The sequence below is a fragment of the Muntiacus reevesi genome, chromosome 6 (genome assembly GCF_963930625.1).
Source record: "Muntiacus reevesi chromosome 6, mMunRee1.1, whole genome shotgun sequence".
In the NCBI taxonomy this organism is placed as follows: Eukaryota; Metazoa; Chordata; class Mammalia; order Artiodactyla; family Cervidae; genus Muntiacus; species Muntiacus reevesi.
Genome location: NC_089254.1, coordinates 79744246 through 79761103, shown reverse-complemented (window position 1 = coordinate 79761103; position 16858 = coordinate 79744246).

The window sequence follows — 16858 nt, the reverse complement described above, 5'->3', positions numbered from 1 at the left end:
TGAGTTTGATCTATGGGTCAGGAAGATCCCCTGGAGAAAGAAATGGCAACCTACTCCAGTATTCTTGCCTAGAAAACCCCATGGATAGAGGAGCCTGGTGGGCTACAGCCCATGGGGTCACAAAGAGTTGGACAGGACTGAATGATTAACACTTTGACTCTGACTTTGCTATATGTTTCTATTAAAATTCTGGAGTTGTTAAACTGTTAAAATGTTATCATACCTGATATAATTAGAGCACCTATTAGCTATAGTATTTTATATTCTTTTACATGTTCATATCATTTGGCTTTTGACAATTTGTCATTTGATCCCTGTGAGTTAAGAAGGTCAGAAATGATTACCCTCCTCTTATAGCTAAAAATGCTAAAGCTCTGTGAAATCAAGAACTTTATTCAATATCTATATCTAATAAATCACAGAGATGGAGCTTGTTGCTTCACTTTCCATGCAGTACATAAAATGATTAGGGTGCATTAGGCGTTCTGCTCTACAGTCACAATGAACCTCTGTTTTATATTCCAAAAGAGAAACCTCATCTTTCTGCAAATACATTGGATCTCTGTTCCTTTCCTAAATATCATGGCATCAAAGTTAGTACTAAGAGCATATGCTTTTGTTACCCCCTTTATAAAAAAAAGAAATGTTAGTTTTTCCTGTTAAAATCCTGTGGGAAATAGTGAGAATTTTACATATTCTTTGCCCATATTATTTTTTATGTGGGTTTTTATGTGGGTTCTCTAAAGTTCCTTGTGAATGCAATTTTTATCCAAAAATTGGAATTAAAAAATGGATCAAAATTGGCATGGAGAGAGTAACATGGGAACTTACATTATCACATATAAAATAGACAGCCAATGGGAATTTGCTGTATGTCTCAGGGAACTTAAACAGGGGCTCTGTATCAACCTAGATGGTTGGGATGGGGAGGGAGAAGGGAGGCAGGTCAAGGGAGGGGACATATATATACCTATAGCTGATTCCTGCTGAGGTTTGACAGAAAACAACAAAATGAGATCTGTAAAGCAATTAAAATATAAATTAGTTGAAAAACATTGCTGCTAGTGGTAAAGAGCCCACCTGCAATGCAGGAGAGACAAGAGACAAGGCAGGTTTGATCCCTGGGTCGGAAAGATCCCCTGGAAGAAGAAATGGCAACCCAGTCCAGTATTCTTGCTTGGAAAATCCCATGGACAGAATCCTGGCAGGCTACAGTCCATAGCGCTGCACAGAGTCAGACATGACTGAAGCGACTTCGCACACACACGCATTAGGCCCAGCATACGTGGTGTCATTATGTCAGAACTGTACACCAGTCCCTTAAAAACTGGAGATTTGCCAAGTGCTAAATATTAGATAGAGAGAAGAGGTACCTTGACCCTAAAGTAATACAATATAGGATCAATATTGGTATTTTATTCATCATAATTAATAAATATGGAGAAACTTATCTAGACAAGTTACTTAGCATGATTTTACAGTGGAGAAAAAGATGAACAAGTCATAATAATAATGATGGTGAGGATTGTAATGATGAAAATAGTAACAGCAGATAAATGTCAAGAAAAATGTGTCATATACTATGCTCAAATTCTATATCCATTGGGCAATTTAATTTTCACAATACTCCTATGAATTTTTGATCTCTATGATCATATATTTATAGATAGACAAATGAATCTTGAAGTTGTTAAATAGTATATTCAAGTGCCACATGGCCTTTTCATTATTAGAGACAGTATTTGAACTTGCTCTATTTGAACTCAGACCCCAACCTTTTAACTGATAAAAATCAACAGTTGTGTAACCTGCATCACAAATCACCATTTAAAGTTATCCCTTTCACTTTTTCCCAACTATCTAAACATGAGTCTCAAGAAAATGTACTGTCACAAAATTGTGACTTGGTCCTTTGTTAAAAGCAATAGCTGAATCCCTGTTTCCTCCCGAAGAAGAATTAACAATATCTCTCAAGTCTATGATTGTTGCAAACTTCTTCCAATCGCCTAATATATGAACCCTTGAGTTCGTGCTTATTTTTACTTTATATCAGCTTATTAAAATAATTCTGAGTTCTATCTAGTAATGAAAAAATGCTATAATAACTAAGTTCTGTATCAAAATTCGGACTCCCATCATGGAGACTTTGTGCATCATAGTTTTTAATAAGATACAAAACAGTGCCAAACACTTTATCCTTAACCAATTCTAGATTATAACCAGTATCACCCTTATTTTTAGGAAGGACACTTACAAATCAAAGAACTACACACTGGTCTCTGGAGGATTAAAAAAGACCATTAAAAATCTGACAACATCTTAAAAGAAGACAACAAACTCTAGACTTGAAAAGAGCAAATCAAGAGCCTGTCAGCACAAATGATTCAGAACTTTTCAAATCCTGGCATAGTAAGTCAGCTAGTCTCTGGAGAATCTAAATCTTGAATTATTTTTAGCTCAAAACTACCACCCAGAATTCTACAACTATCCTGACAGAAAGTCATCCTAGTAGATGGAGCTCTGGGAGTAGGCCTTTCTTCCCATGACTGAAGCAAATAAAGTGAGTGTGTGGTCTCCGTGTGTTTCTAGCCACTGATCCATAACCTTAAGTCATTACATTTTAATGTTCAAAGGCATTCATCTGAGTATTCTCTGTTATGTAGAGCTATCTTTTGTAATATTGGTTCAAATTTATTTTCTACAGAAAGAATAGTTATTACTAAGCCCCTCTTAAGAACACTTTTCCTCTGAAATGACCCATGTTTTTAAAGCATTTCCCTTTAGAATCACCTTTTTTCTTTTTCATAGTTTATACCATTAATATTAAATGAGAAAAGTGGACACTAAATATATACGTTATGGAAGGAAAATTATAGTAGGAAGTTGTATGGCTTTAAGTAAATATGAATTAATTGAGAAAAAAATATATTTCCTGCTAATTTCAGTAAGCTTTGTGAGACTAATTGGAGGTTAGCCTGATTCTTGTGGCCATCTGTGGACTCCTGTGATGTAGTGTGAACACTACATTACATTCACATTGACACTTATATACTTTCATAAAGCATCTTCCATTTTATGGCTGACACTACAATTAATTTCAAGTGTGTCTGATTTCTAAAATATATCATCTTAAACACATCAAAACTGCAGTGACTTCTGTTTTTTATATTGCAACAGACTTTTAATTTAAAACTTTTAGAGAATGGTTATTAACTCTATACCTAATAAAAATAAAAGGGAAATTCTAACAGTAATATTTTATTTTGACCCTTAGTAGAAAATAACTAACAACAGTTATTTAAAATTTACAAGGTATTTGAATAACCTATGAATTCATAAAAAAAGAATTATTTTTAGTATGATGCTATACTTGCTTATATTTGCTAATTATTAAAAAAATGGCTACTTTAAAATTAATCAGAGTTATTGGCCTCTTATCATTTTGTACAAATGAAAATTTATGTGTTCAATCAATGAAGTACATATTTCCACAAAGACTGTATTTTCATGATTATAGATACTGCACTATAAGTGCAAAGTGAACAAATAATGATTTAGAAGGTGGCTTCAGACAACTTTGAAGAGAATTTTAATGCTTAAGTGATTTTGAAGGAAATTTTAGTCAGAGGAGTGCTGAAGGAATTCAGATAAATAGTTTTAGAAAATGTCCCGTTTCCAAGACTAAATAATTCTCACTAATACTTCTTGAAAATTTATCTTGATTCTAAACAATTTGTTATATGGTTGGTTTTTTCCTGTGGTAGAAACCCTTAGGTAATGCATGTGATTTAAAACAAAACAAACCAACAAAAAATTTAAGTAAAGCATTGTATAAATCCTCGTCTTTTTCCTGTACTATTCTAGAAGAAAATTTCTGAGGACTTTGGATTTGCAAAACCATAGAAATATTTACTTAGTATATTATTGTTCTAGAGAAAATTGACAAAGAAAATCTGTCATTAATCACAGTGGGAAGCTCACGGATCATTCCTAGTGACTAGGATGTTGTCAGACTTTGATAGGCAGCAGAAGGATGCCCAGAGAGAAGCGAATGAACAGATTCTGGAAAATGAACTGGTCTCTCCTGTACAATGAGCACACGTTGTGCAAACTAAATATTGACACACATTCTTGTTCTTTGCACAACTTGGTATTATACCTGTGCTCTGTAACTCTTTAGGTTATTGCTTCTAATAAGCTTTCCAAAAAGCTTCCACATTTCATCTTTTTCCTTTATTTGTTTTTAATATTTGTGACCATATTGTTATTGTTTCATGATCTGGCTTCAGTAAAATTGAGAAGGAAATGACATATAAAACAATCTGTTACCTTTAAATTAATATGTGTAATTTCTACTTGATCCAATATACTTCAAACTAGAAGCATGGACACTGGAGGTAGGCTCAAATTTCTCCTTATTATCATTAAAAGTTATTATAAGCATACAACATTTTTATGCAAAAATACATTGTTAATAAAATATCTATCTGCATTGTTTTCTCTTCAAAAGATAATTGTGACCATACATAAACTCAAAATTATAGAAGGGTGCTCTTCTTACATTCTTACAACAGACTCAAGATTTCATTCCATTAATTGCCTATTAGGTACAATCACAGAAATCACATAATTTAAACTTCTATGAGTAATACCAGTTTGGCACTGCTTATTATAAAATATCTGAATATTGCTAACTGATTTCTGGTTGGATTTTTACTCCTTTAGCTAAAATCATACCATTTCTTTTTATCATTTTGATGCCAGAAAATATATAGTAGTCACCTCTATCATTTAATATAAATAAGAAAATTCTATTCTCCAGGGACTAACGGAAAGAGAAATTTTCCAAAGGAAAGACAGAATGTTCTTACTTTTAAGATATGTGTCAAAAAAACACAGCTTTTTTTTAATAAACAAAACTTATAACCTTTGTGCCAGGTTCATAAAAAAAGAAAGAGTACCCAAATAAATAAAATCAGAAATAAAAGAGGAGAAATTATAACCAACCACAGAAATGAAAATGATCTTAAGAAATTCTATTATATGCTAACAAATTGGACAAGGTAGAAGAAATGGACAAGTTCCTAGAAACATACAGTCTTCCAAGACTGAACCAAGAAGAAAAATAAAAAATCTGAACAGAACAATCACTAGTATGACGTTGAATCAGTAACCAAAAATGCCTAATAAAGTCCAGGACCAGATGGCTTCACAGGTGAATTCTACAAAACATTAAAAAGAGTCAATGTCTATCTTTTCTCAATCTATTCCAAAAAATTGAAGATGGGGGAAAGTTTCCAAACTTATTCTACTAGACCAACATCACCTTGTTACCAAATAGACAAAGACACCACACAAAAAAGGAAAATTACAGATCAGTATTATGGATGAACATGGATACAAGAGTCTTAAAGAAAATACTACCAAATCAAATTCAATAATGCATCAAAGGGATCATACTCTGAGATCAAGTAGGATTTGTCCCAGGATACAAGAGTCATTCAATATGCACAAATCAATCCATATGATACAGATCATTAACAAAATAAAGGATAAAAATCATATGACCATCTATATACATGAAGAGAAAACATTTGATAAGATTCAACATCTATTTATGATAAAAACTCTCCACGAAGCACTCTGCTGTGTCTCTGAAACTTAATATGGTATGTTACCTATACATCAATGAAATTTCATTTAAAAGAGGAAGGAACAGGGCAAGGGATTGAACTGATAAATGATAACATAGGCTAAATATAATAATTGGTAATCGTGGATTTTGCTTTTATTTTATTGTTAATTATCAAATGAAATTTCAGAATCACTCAGAAAAGTTCACCAATTTGATTCCAGTTAATGCTGTAATCCAGCTCCACAACAGGAGAACATGATATGCTAAATTTGTACCTATTGTAATTATTTGACATATTCAGTGAAAAGTGTAATGCCTTAATTCTCCTTCATTTCAGTTCAGTTGTGTCGCTCAGTCGTGTCCAACCCTTTGTGACCCCATGAATCGCAGCACGCCAGGCCTCCCTGTCGATCACCAACTCCCGGAGTTTACTTAAACTCATGTCCATCGAGTTGGTGATGCCATCCAGCCATCTCATCCTCTGTCGTCCCATTCTCCTCCTGCCCCCTATCCCTCCCAGCATCAGGGTCTTTTCCAATGAGTCAGCTCTTCGTAGGAGGTGGCCAAAGTATTGGAGTTTCAGCTTCAGCATCAGTCCTTCCAATGAACACCCGGGACTAATCTCCTTTAGGATGGACTGGTTGGACCTCCTTGCAGTCCAAGGGACTCTCAAGAGTCTTCTCCAACACCACAGTTCAAAAGCATCAATTCTCCTTATGTCTTATTTTGTTGTACTATAAATAATTATATCAATTAACTCCTGTTCTGAAACAATGTTTTTCTTCTAGGATTTCACTGTTGAATTTTGAAGACTTGTACCAATCCTCTGTTCCTTTAAGTGAATTCGATATGCATTAGTACTCTCTATCTCCTTCGAAAATAATTGGCAGACCTTGATGTCTCTACTTTTAAGCAACTGTCAAAGAGTAACACTAAGAAGCTCTGGGGAATCCTTGAAGTCATTCCTAATGATGTCAATAGGTCTAAACATCACACTAATGATGAATTACTCTTTTAACAAAATTATTTCTAAAATTGCATTGGCATTATTTCAATAAATATAGCTTTGTATTTCATTACTGATTTAGTCTATTAGATTTTCTTATGAACTTTATTAGAAATTGTAATTTTAAAATAAACACTTTATATATAAAATGAAAAGATATTACTAACAGTATATCTTTTATTTTGATGAATAACCATATTTAAGTTCATTCATCATAATTTTATCATTTTATATTTAAATATATATTTGAAATCTTTAATTCATATTTATATACTTGCATTAAATTATTAACTACATGCTTAAATTTTCTTTAAATAGAATATTTATTCACTTATAGCCAGAAGTTAAAGTTCACAATTATCTTAAATTATTAGCTCTTCACAAAGCCAGGATTTTAGTAGTTATCACTAAACAAAAGTTTGACAGTATGAACACATTTTTAGAATGATTCATTTTTAGACATAGAGATTCATTTTTAGAGATAGAGTTAAATTTCTATTGCATGTTAGAAAACAAGGCATAAATTGGTCTCAGAGAGCAATAGTAAATAGAACAAATGTTCCCTCTGTTTTTGAGAATAGGCTTATATTCTAATCCTTAGGAAGAGAGGGCTTTAAATGAAGTGATAGTCAAAGGGTACTAAGAAAGAAAGCATATCATCAAAGTGGAGAAAATGCTCAGAATACACATGTTATCAAACTTTTATCAGATCATATCATATCAATTTCTACTGGACTTTTTTGGGAGTTTTATTTTCCAGATAGTTATAGAAATTCACGTAAGTGTTTACAAAGACATCATAAATGAATTTTCGGATTTAAGAGAGAAAACCACTCCAAAATCACAGCCTGTCACAGGAATATCATTATTACATAATATGTATACATCACATGTATTATATAATATGTATATAATATGCCATGTGAATTATAATAACTATTTAAAACACTAAAAATGCAGAAAAGTAAATGACACAGCTGAATCCTAAAATACAGAGTGATAGGCATAATTTCTGATGTTAATGGACATGCAAGTTGCATATCATGGCCTGTGAAAGTGAAAGTCGCTCAGTGTTGTCCTACTCTTTGTGATCCCTTGGACCATACAGTCCATGGAATTCCAGGACAGAATACTGGAATGGGTAGCCGATCCCTTCTCCAGGGTATCTTCCCAACCCAGAGATTGAATCCTGCATTGCAGGTAGATTCTTTACCAGCTGAGGCCTGGAGTCGGTGAAAGACAGAAAGCCAGCAAGGAGAGCCACACATAATACATAACCCTATCCTTGTCAAAACTTTCAATGAAAGTATGAACAAGCAAAAAAAAAATCCATTCCATACACTGAAATCTAATTATACTTGATGTCATAAATCTTGAGGTTGAGGGGAAAACACATCCTTCACTAAGAATGCAAAATTTTAAATAAGACTTCACCCTGGAATTGGTGTCTGAGGACCTGAAAAATCCAAGATAGTTTGAAGTCCTAGTTTTGATAGTAACCCCAGGATTGTAGTGGGGGATCTATAAATCCTCTTTAAATGTCATGTTTAACTCCATAAAATTCTGATAACAGGAAGCTCATCAATAAACAACACAAGAGAAGTTGACAGAAGTCAACATAACAGAATCAAAACTAAGCAGACATATTAAAGATCTGAGTCAGCTTCTTCCATTCTGTGACTCCACTATGTTTTTGGGCCTGAGAGTCTTCTGCACACAGGAGATGGAGAATAAAATTAGGAAAAAAGCAAAACTGTTTATATGGGCCCAAATGAGTCATATATTGATTTTGTTCATATTTTGTTAATGATATATATTTTGTTGATGATACATCAATAAGATATATTATGTGATCTACATATTTAAACAGTGGTGGGGGGAAGAATATTGGACTGGTGAATATAATATCTGACATGGCCGAGATCTCTGAACCAACTATAGACTATGAAGAAGGCACTTCAGATTACTAGGGTGGAACAAGACACTGTGCCCATTGATTAAAATCTTGAAGAAGAAATAAAGAACAAATGTGCGACACCTTATCACCTAGCAAATGTATTATGTAAAATGTGTAATTATGAAAACAGTCACAAGAGTTAATATTTCTGTCCCTTATTTTCCTTACTTACAAAATTAAAAAGTAAGAGTAATGATTATTTCTTCAGAGGGACGAGTGCTTGCACGTGGTAAGAGCTCTATTTTAAGTCATAATTATTATTTTTACTATCATTGTTATTATTTTTCACATACATTGTGCTTCCTGAATAAGCATTTAAAAGACTAAAAACCAGGTGATAAGAAATGAAGGCAAACCCTTTCTTCCATTCCTCAATTCTTCCTGATGAAACAAGAGCCCCCTCTTCAGTTTTCACTTCTGTAACATCACCAGTAGCTAAGCCTCCAAAGTATAATACAAAAGCCCATCACATGTGAAGGATCCTAAGATAGGTTGCCCTTGAGAGAGGCCGGAAGAACGTATCTCAAAAGAACTGAGACCTTGTGTAGCGATGTAAATTATGGCTTTGGCTGTCACAATCACTGGTATGAACCTCACAGATGTTCCCTTTTAGTAAGAGAATTACTATTAATCTCCTAAGAAACTTATTAGCATAACAGACAGTTGACAATCATTTCCTAAAAAAAAATAGTGCATACTTAAATTTAACTAAAGTTTTTATTCTGCATTCTGCTAAGACCAGCTGTCACACAATGCCTGGCAATGTTGCAAAGCTCCTCTCTGTATGCATATTCACAGATACTAGAAATCTCTCCACTTTTTATGATGGATGTTGCATTTTTACTGAAACATCTGTGTTGTCTTGAGTGTGTTATGACTTTTAACCCTTGAGTTAATATATTTATAGATATGTTCTTTTGATTATGGCTTATTGATCATTATGGTCACATATGTAGATATGAATAACCAGTATCACAACATAGGCACAAGACTATTCCATGACACAAGAATCTCCCTCATGATATATTCTTTTATAAACAAACTTATACCCGGCTGACCTTTCCTTATAGCTGACAAGCCCTAATATATTTTTCGAATCTATAATTTTGTCATTTCCAGAATGTTATATAAACAAAATTATATGCTAGTAACTTCTGAGATCAGCTTTTTCTACTCAGCATAGTACCTTCCAAGTTGTTGCATGTATTAAGAGATAACTACTTGTTATTTATTAGTAGTAGGGTCGCATAGAGTCGGACACAACTGAAGGGATTTAGCATGCATGCATGCGTTGGAGAAGGAAACGGCAACCCACTCCAGTGTTCTTGCCTGGAGAATCCCAGGGACGGGGGAGCCTGGTGGGCTGCCATCTGTGGGGTCGCACAGAGTCGGACACGACTGGAGCGATCTCGTAGCAGTAGCAGCAGCACCATGGTATGGGTGTGGGGCAGTTGTTTTTAACTTCACTTATTGAGAGATATTTTGGTCTTTCTACTTGTTGGCTATTGCAAATAAAATTGCTATGAACAATCATGTACAAGTATTTGTGTGGACATAGATTTTCATTTCTCTGGGATAATAACCTAGGAGCCCACTAATTGGGTTATAAGGTAAGTATATGTTTAGCTTTTAAAATAAACTGTCAAAATGTTTTCTAGCTTGGCTGTATCATTTGACTTGCATCTCACCAGCCATGTATGAGATGCAGTTTATCTGAATCCTCAGTACCATTTAGTATTGTCAGTGTTTTGCTTTCTTTAAAATATTAGTAGCTGTTCCAATAGGTGTGTGATGATAGCTCATCATTGCCTTAAGTTGCATTTAAGCTAATGATCTTGGAAATCTTATCACATGTTTAATATACTTCAGCATATACTTATTTGAAAAATACCTCTTTTTATCTTTTTTTCCATTTTCTATTTGGACTTGTTTGATTTTCATACTCAAGTTTTGAGAATTCTTTACATATTCTAGATATGATTCCTATTGTCACAGTTGTGGTTTGAAAATATTTTTTCCTGCTTCATACCTTGTCTTTAAATCTTTTTAATAAGGTTTTTCAAAGAATAAATCTTTGATGTAATGAAGCACTCCCCCTTGTCAATTATTTTACTGTATTGTGCTTCTGGTGTCATGATTAAGAACTCTTCACCAAGCTCCAGAATCTCAAGCTTTTCTACTATTTTATCTTTCAAAGTTTTTTTTTGCTTTGTATTTTAAATTTATACATGTATATATATTTCATATATTTAAATCTATGATTCGCTTTGAGTTAATTTTTGAATAAAGTATGATAAGGCAAGTTATTTTATTTATTTAGCCTATGGATATAATTTTCCAATATTGTTGACCAATTGTTGACAAATCTGGTGTTTCTACAATACAGTTCAATCGCTCAGTTGTGTCTGACTCTGTGACCCCAAGGACTGCAGCACCTCAGGCTTCCCTGTCCATCACCAAATCCTGGAGCTTGTTCAAATTCATGTCCATCAAGTCAGTGGATACCATCCAACCATCTAATCCCCCGTCATCACCTTTTTCTACATTGAAGTGCTTTTGCACATCTATCAAAATGATAAATTTATTAGGTGGCCATACTTCTGCAGGTTCATTTCTGGATTTTTTATACTATTATAATTTATTGAGTTATGTGTACATACGCAATTTTGAGTACGCCGACTCAATGGACATGAATTTGAGCAACTTCCAGGAGACAGCGAAGTACAGGGAAGTCTTGCATGCTGCAGTCCATGGGGTCACAAAGAGTAGGACATAACTTAGCAATTGAACAACTTGAGTATTATACCTATGAAAGTGTAGGAATTGGATAGAATGCTTTATCCCACTTTTCCAAATTACTTCAGCATTTTGTTCCTTTATCTTTTCATTCTTTTAGAATAATATTTTTATATTTATAATATTTCTTGCCTGTATTTTGATGAGTTGTATTAATCCTGAATGTGAGAATTGACATCTTTATTCTGCTGAGTCTTCCAATCCATAAGTAAGGTTTATCTCTCTCTGATTTCTTTATTTAATGTTTTATAACTTTCAGCAGACATCTTGAACATATTTTAAAAAAGATTTACACCCCTGAATTTCATATTTTGAGTAATTATGACTGGCAGTGCATTATTAATTTTGATGTCTATGTCTTCAGTGTTCAGTCAGTTCAGTCGCTCAGTCGTGTCTGACTCTTTGCAATCCCATGGACTGCAACACGCCAGGCTTCCCTGTCAATCACCAACTTCCTGGAGCTTGCTCAAACTCAGGTCCATCAAGTCAGTGGTGCCATCCAACCATCTCATCCTCTGTCATCCCCTTCTCCTCCTGCCTTCAATCTTTCCCACTTTCAGGGCCTTTTCCAATCAGTCAGTTCTTCACATCAGGTGGCCAAAGTTTTGGAGTTTCAGCTTCAGCATCAGTCCTTCCAATGAATATTCAGGACTGATTTCCTTTAGGATGGACTGGTTCAATCTCCTTGCAGTCTAAGGGACTCACAAGAGTCTTCTCCAACACCACAGTTCAAAAGCATCAATTTTTCAGTGCTCAGTTTTCTTTATAGTCCAACTCTCACATCCATACATGACTACTGGAAAAACCATAGTTTTGACTAGTTGGACCTTTGTTGGCAAAGTAATGTCTCCACTCTTTAATATGCTGTCTAGGTTGGTCATAGCTTGTCTTTCAAGGAGCAAGAGTGTTTTAATTACATGGCTGCAGTCACCAACTGCAGTTATTTTGAAGTCCAAAAAAATAACATCTGTCACTGTTTACATTGTTTCCCCATCTATTTGGCATGAACTAGTCCGTATCCCTGGAATAATCCCTATTTGGTCATGGTGCATAATATTATGCATCACTGAATTCTATTTGCTAATATTTTACATAGACTTTTGTATCTATATCCATGAAGGATATTGGTCTATAGATTTGGAGAGTTGGGGGAAGTGTGTGTTGTCTTGTATTTATTTTATCTGGTTTTGAAGTCAGGGTAATTCTCAACTTATAGAATTGTTAGGCAAACAGTTTTTTTCTTTAGTAGAGAATTGGTTGTTAATTCCTTTAGAAAAATTTGGTTGAATTCTCCAATGAATCACTAGGGTCAAAAGATTTCTTTTTGAGAAGTCTTTATTTATTTTTTTATATTAAAATAATTTATTTAGATGAAATTCATACAGAAAAATTAGCCATTTGAAGGGAACAATTCAGTTCCCTAATTCTTATATTTTTTTCTTTATTTTTTTATTAGTTGGAGGCTAATTACTTTACAATATTGTAATGGTTTTTGCCATACATTAACATGAATCAGTCATGGATTTACATGTGTTCCCCATTCCGATCCCCCCTCCCACCTCCCTCCCCATCCAATCCCTCTGGGTCATCCCAGTGCACCAGCCCTGAGCACTTGTCTCATGCATCCAACCTGGACTGGCGTCTTTAAAATTATTATTTCAATGTCAGTAGTTACAAGGCCATAAAATTATCTATTTTGTATTGGATGATTTGTGTTAGTCTGTTATTTTCAAGGAATTTGTCAATTTTATCTGACTGTCCAATTTTGAAATCTAGATTTAGTTACTACTTTCTTAGTATCCTTTTGATTTCTGCACTGTCTATACTAATATACTCTCTTTTATTCCTCATGTTAGTAATTTATGTATTCTCTCTCTCATTCTTTTGTTTTGGTCAGACTTCCTAAAAATGTATCAATTTTGTTGACCTTTTTAAAGAATTCTGCCTTAAAAAAAAAAGATAGTCTGTTTACTTGTAGGTGTATATTGCAGTGTCAACCTAGGCACACTTTGTGAGGAAGATTGAGTGATGACTTTAATACCATCAATGATTGTTATCCTGTGTAAGGCATCACAGTCGTATGTATTATACTATATTCTATTTCACAATAATGAGCGTCTATATTTTCCCTAATTATTCTGCCACATTTTTAAGCCACAATAAAAAGAAAATATTATATCAATAAATGGGGCTTATTTTCACACAGCAGAAAACATGATTCTTAAAAACAATTTATAGGCAATGCTCTTTTGATTCACAGAATTACAAGGCACTTTCAGGTTTACATTAATTTACAGATCTCAATGTTTCTGATGAACAATGATTCTACCAGTGTCTATGTAATATCCTTTTAAATGTATGTTAGGGATATAGTATTGTGCAAAATAGTATTTTTAGAATTACTATTAATAATCATACTAATTACAATGATTTATAATTGTTACATAAGACTGCAACTGAAGACAATTTAAGTGTGAAAAATTCATATTTTAAAATTAACTTGTTTCATTTTCTATGTCAATAAAATATGGACCTTTGAAAAATGTGAATTAATTTATATACTTATTTATTTCTGTATAAGTTGTGTTTAAAATACCTTACTCATTTAATTTTTTTTTAGAAAACAAATTAAATACAGGCTGGCAGTTTTGTGCACTGTTTTGTTCTAATGTGAATTCAAACCATTGAGTCATAAACTCCTGAAAAACTGTGCCTGTAATAAAATGCTGCCAGCAAGATCTGCTATAATTAAGGTTTAAATAATAACAATGATAAAATAAAATAGTAGGTTTCATGTGCATCTTGAGTTTAAAAGAACTCTTAACTTTCAGTGCTAGTTGATGAACACTTCTATTAGTCTCAATGAGTTGGGTTAATAAGAAAAGAAATCACACTGTAAAACATTTAGATTTTTGTCTACATGTAACAAGCTTTAGGTTTCAAAATAAATAATTATATTTAACTAGTAAGTCATAATCTTATTGAACAATAACAGTTATTAGCGCTTTCTAAAAAAAAATCAAAACCTATTTTTATTTTCTCTCTGGAGCTAGAGTATTCAGTGTCAAATTTCTATGGCAATTTAAAACACCACTGCATTTTAAGTTTTAAATTAATGCAGAGAAAAAATTAATGCAGCTAGTTAATTCAATCAAAGCTTTTCCCATTTAGACTTAAGATCCTTTTTCCTATTTTAGTTGAGTGTAAGAAATTTTCTAGAACTCTTTGCAATACAATAGGTTTCTAGATAAATGTTAAGTTCTCTGTTTAGTTTATATTTGGAAAAAATCTTGGGCATCATAAGTAAGCAAGCCTACCAACTAAAATCTAGGACCAGCTGTTCCTTCTAAGGACTCTTGCCAGGGCTCACAGACTCATCTCAACTGGGGAGACTGGATGTGCAGATTGAATGCCCTAAGGCAGTGGGGACGATGTTCTGGTATGACAGATCCTCCAGTTGTATCCATTCCATGGCAAGTTACTGGCATTATAATTAAAACAACAAAACACAAGAATAGACAATTCATAAAAGATAAATAATATCCATATTAAGTATCACTTCACAAACTAAATCATTTAGCAAGGCTGCTGGAAACAACATCTGCATGTAAGAATTAATTTTTACTTCTATATTGTAACAATGCAATGGAAATTTACATAAAATGTATGCCTTTGATAATACTGTTAAGAAACATTAAATCATTAGGGCTAGATCTGGCAAAATGTCTTTAAGCTTCATGTGTTAAAAACAGAGGAATTATAAACACTTTAATAAGTAGAGACATGCATTGGATCATGTATGAGTAGACTCAATCACTTTAAGATGTAAGTTGTTTACAAATCATTGCCTAGCAATGAGTGCAGTTCCACTCAGTATGGTCCCTTCATCCTTCTCTACCATGTACCTGCATTTAGCCACACTGACATTCTTTTAGGCCTACAAAATTGCTGTGACCCTTACATCCCTGGTCTTTCTCACCACTATATGCCACTTCCTTGCCGATTAACTCCTAATTCTTCCAGCACTACTAAAATGTCATTCCTTTCTATCTTCAATACCTCTTCACACTAGGTCATGTACTCTTATTCAGACTCTCATGAAATCCTGCATATTTTCTTCATGGCACTTCTAATTATTGTTGTATTGCATCTAAATTAATATCCCTCTCTTTCCCCAAACTGTAAAGTTTATTATATTAAAACATTCTTTTTTTTTCCTCCCAATTATTTTTATTAGTTGGAGGCTAATTACTTTACAATATTGTAGTGGTTTTTGCCATACACTGACATGAATCAGCCATGGATTTACATGTGTTCCCCATTCTGAACCCCGCTCTCACCTCCCTCCCCATCCCATCCCTCTGGGTCATCCCGGTGCACCAGCCCCGAGCACACATCTCATGCATCCAACCTGGACTGGCGATCTGTTTCACACTTGATAATAGACATGTTTTGATGCTGTTCTCTCAGATCATACCACCCTCTCCTTCTCCCATAGAGTCCAAAAGTCTGTTCTATACATCTGTGTCTCTTTTTCTGTCTTGCATATAGGGTTAAGAAAGCTGTGGTACATATACACAATGGAATATTACTCAGCCATTAAAAAGAATTCATTTGAATCAGTTCTAATGAGGTGGATGAAACTGGAGCCCATTATACAGAGTGAAGTAAGCCAGAAAGAAAAACATTAATACAGTATACTAACACATATATATGGAATTTAAAACATTCTTTTTGTCATTTTATCCTTCTCACATAGTTTGTTGTTTGATTCGGTCTAGGGACTCAAAAATATTAGCTGAAGAAAGGAAAGAAATGAGTAGATCAGAATTACCTTCTGTGCGTACACCCACACCCACACACACATGCACCCACATAGACTTTGACATAAAATTGGTTTATACCTGTACCAACAGACTAAGTTAGGGGGTCCTAGAAGACACCTTGTTTTCTATAGTTGCAGTGTTATGTTCTATACCATTTGTTATATGTACTTACAAAGTAAATCAAAGTAAAATTGAAAATAACATGAAATACTAATATATTATTTTCAAACATACATTTTCTATATAAAATAAAATACTTCATACACAATCTGTCAACATATTTCTTTGCCAGAATTTGTGTTTGTGCTGTCCCTACTGAGGACACTTAAATGTGAACTTGTCAGAGTTTGGGCTAGAGATCTACTCATTCTTCCTGATACATTTTTATGTGACATGAATAAGCATTTTTAGAGACCTTAATAAATTTGGAATCCCTTATAATTGATTATCTTTAATTCTGATTCAAAAGTCTTTCAATGGCAGCATTCTACGAGGAGGTCAGTTTCACAGAAACAACTTTCAACAGCAAACAACTCCCAGACAATTTCCAAGAGTTGTTTGCCTTTCTTTTCTTCCTGCTTCTATTCTTTTTCTTATTATTCTTCCTGTTCCCACTACTTGTCTTCCTGTTCCCACTT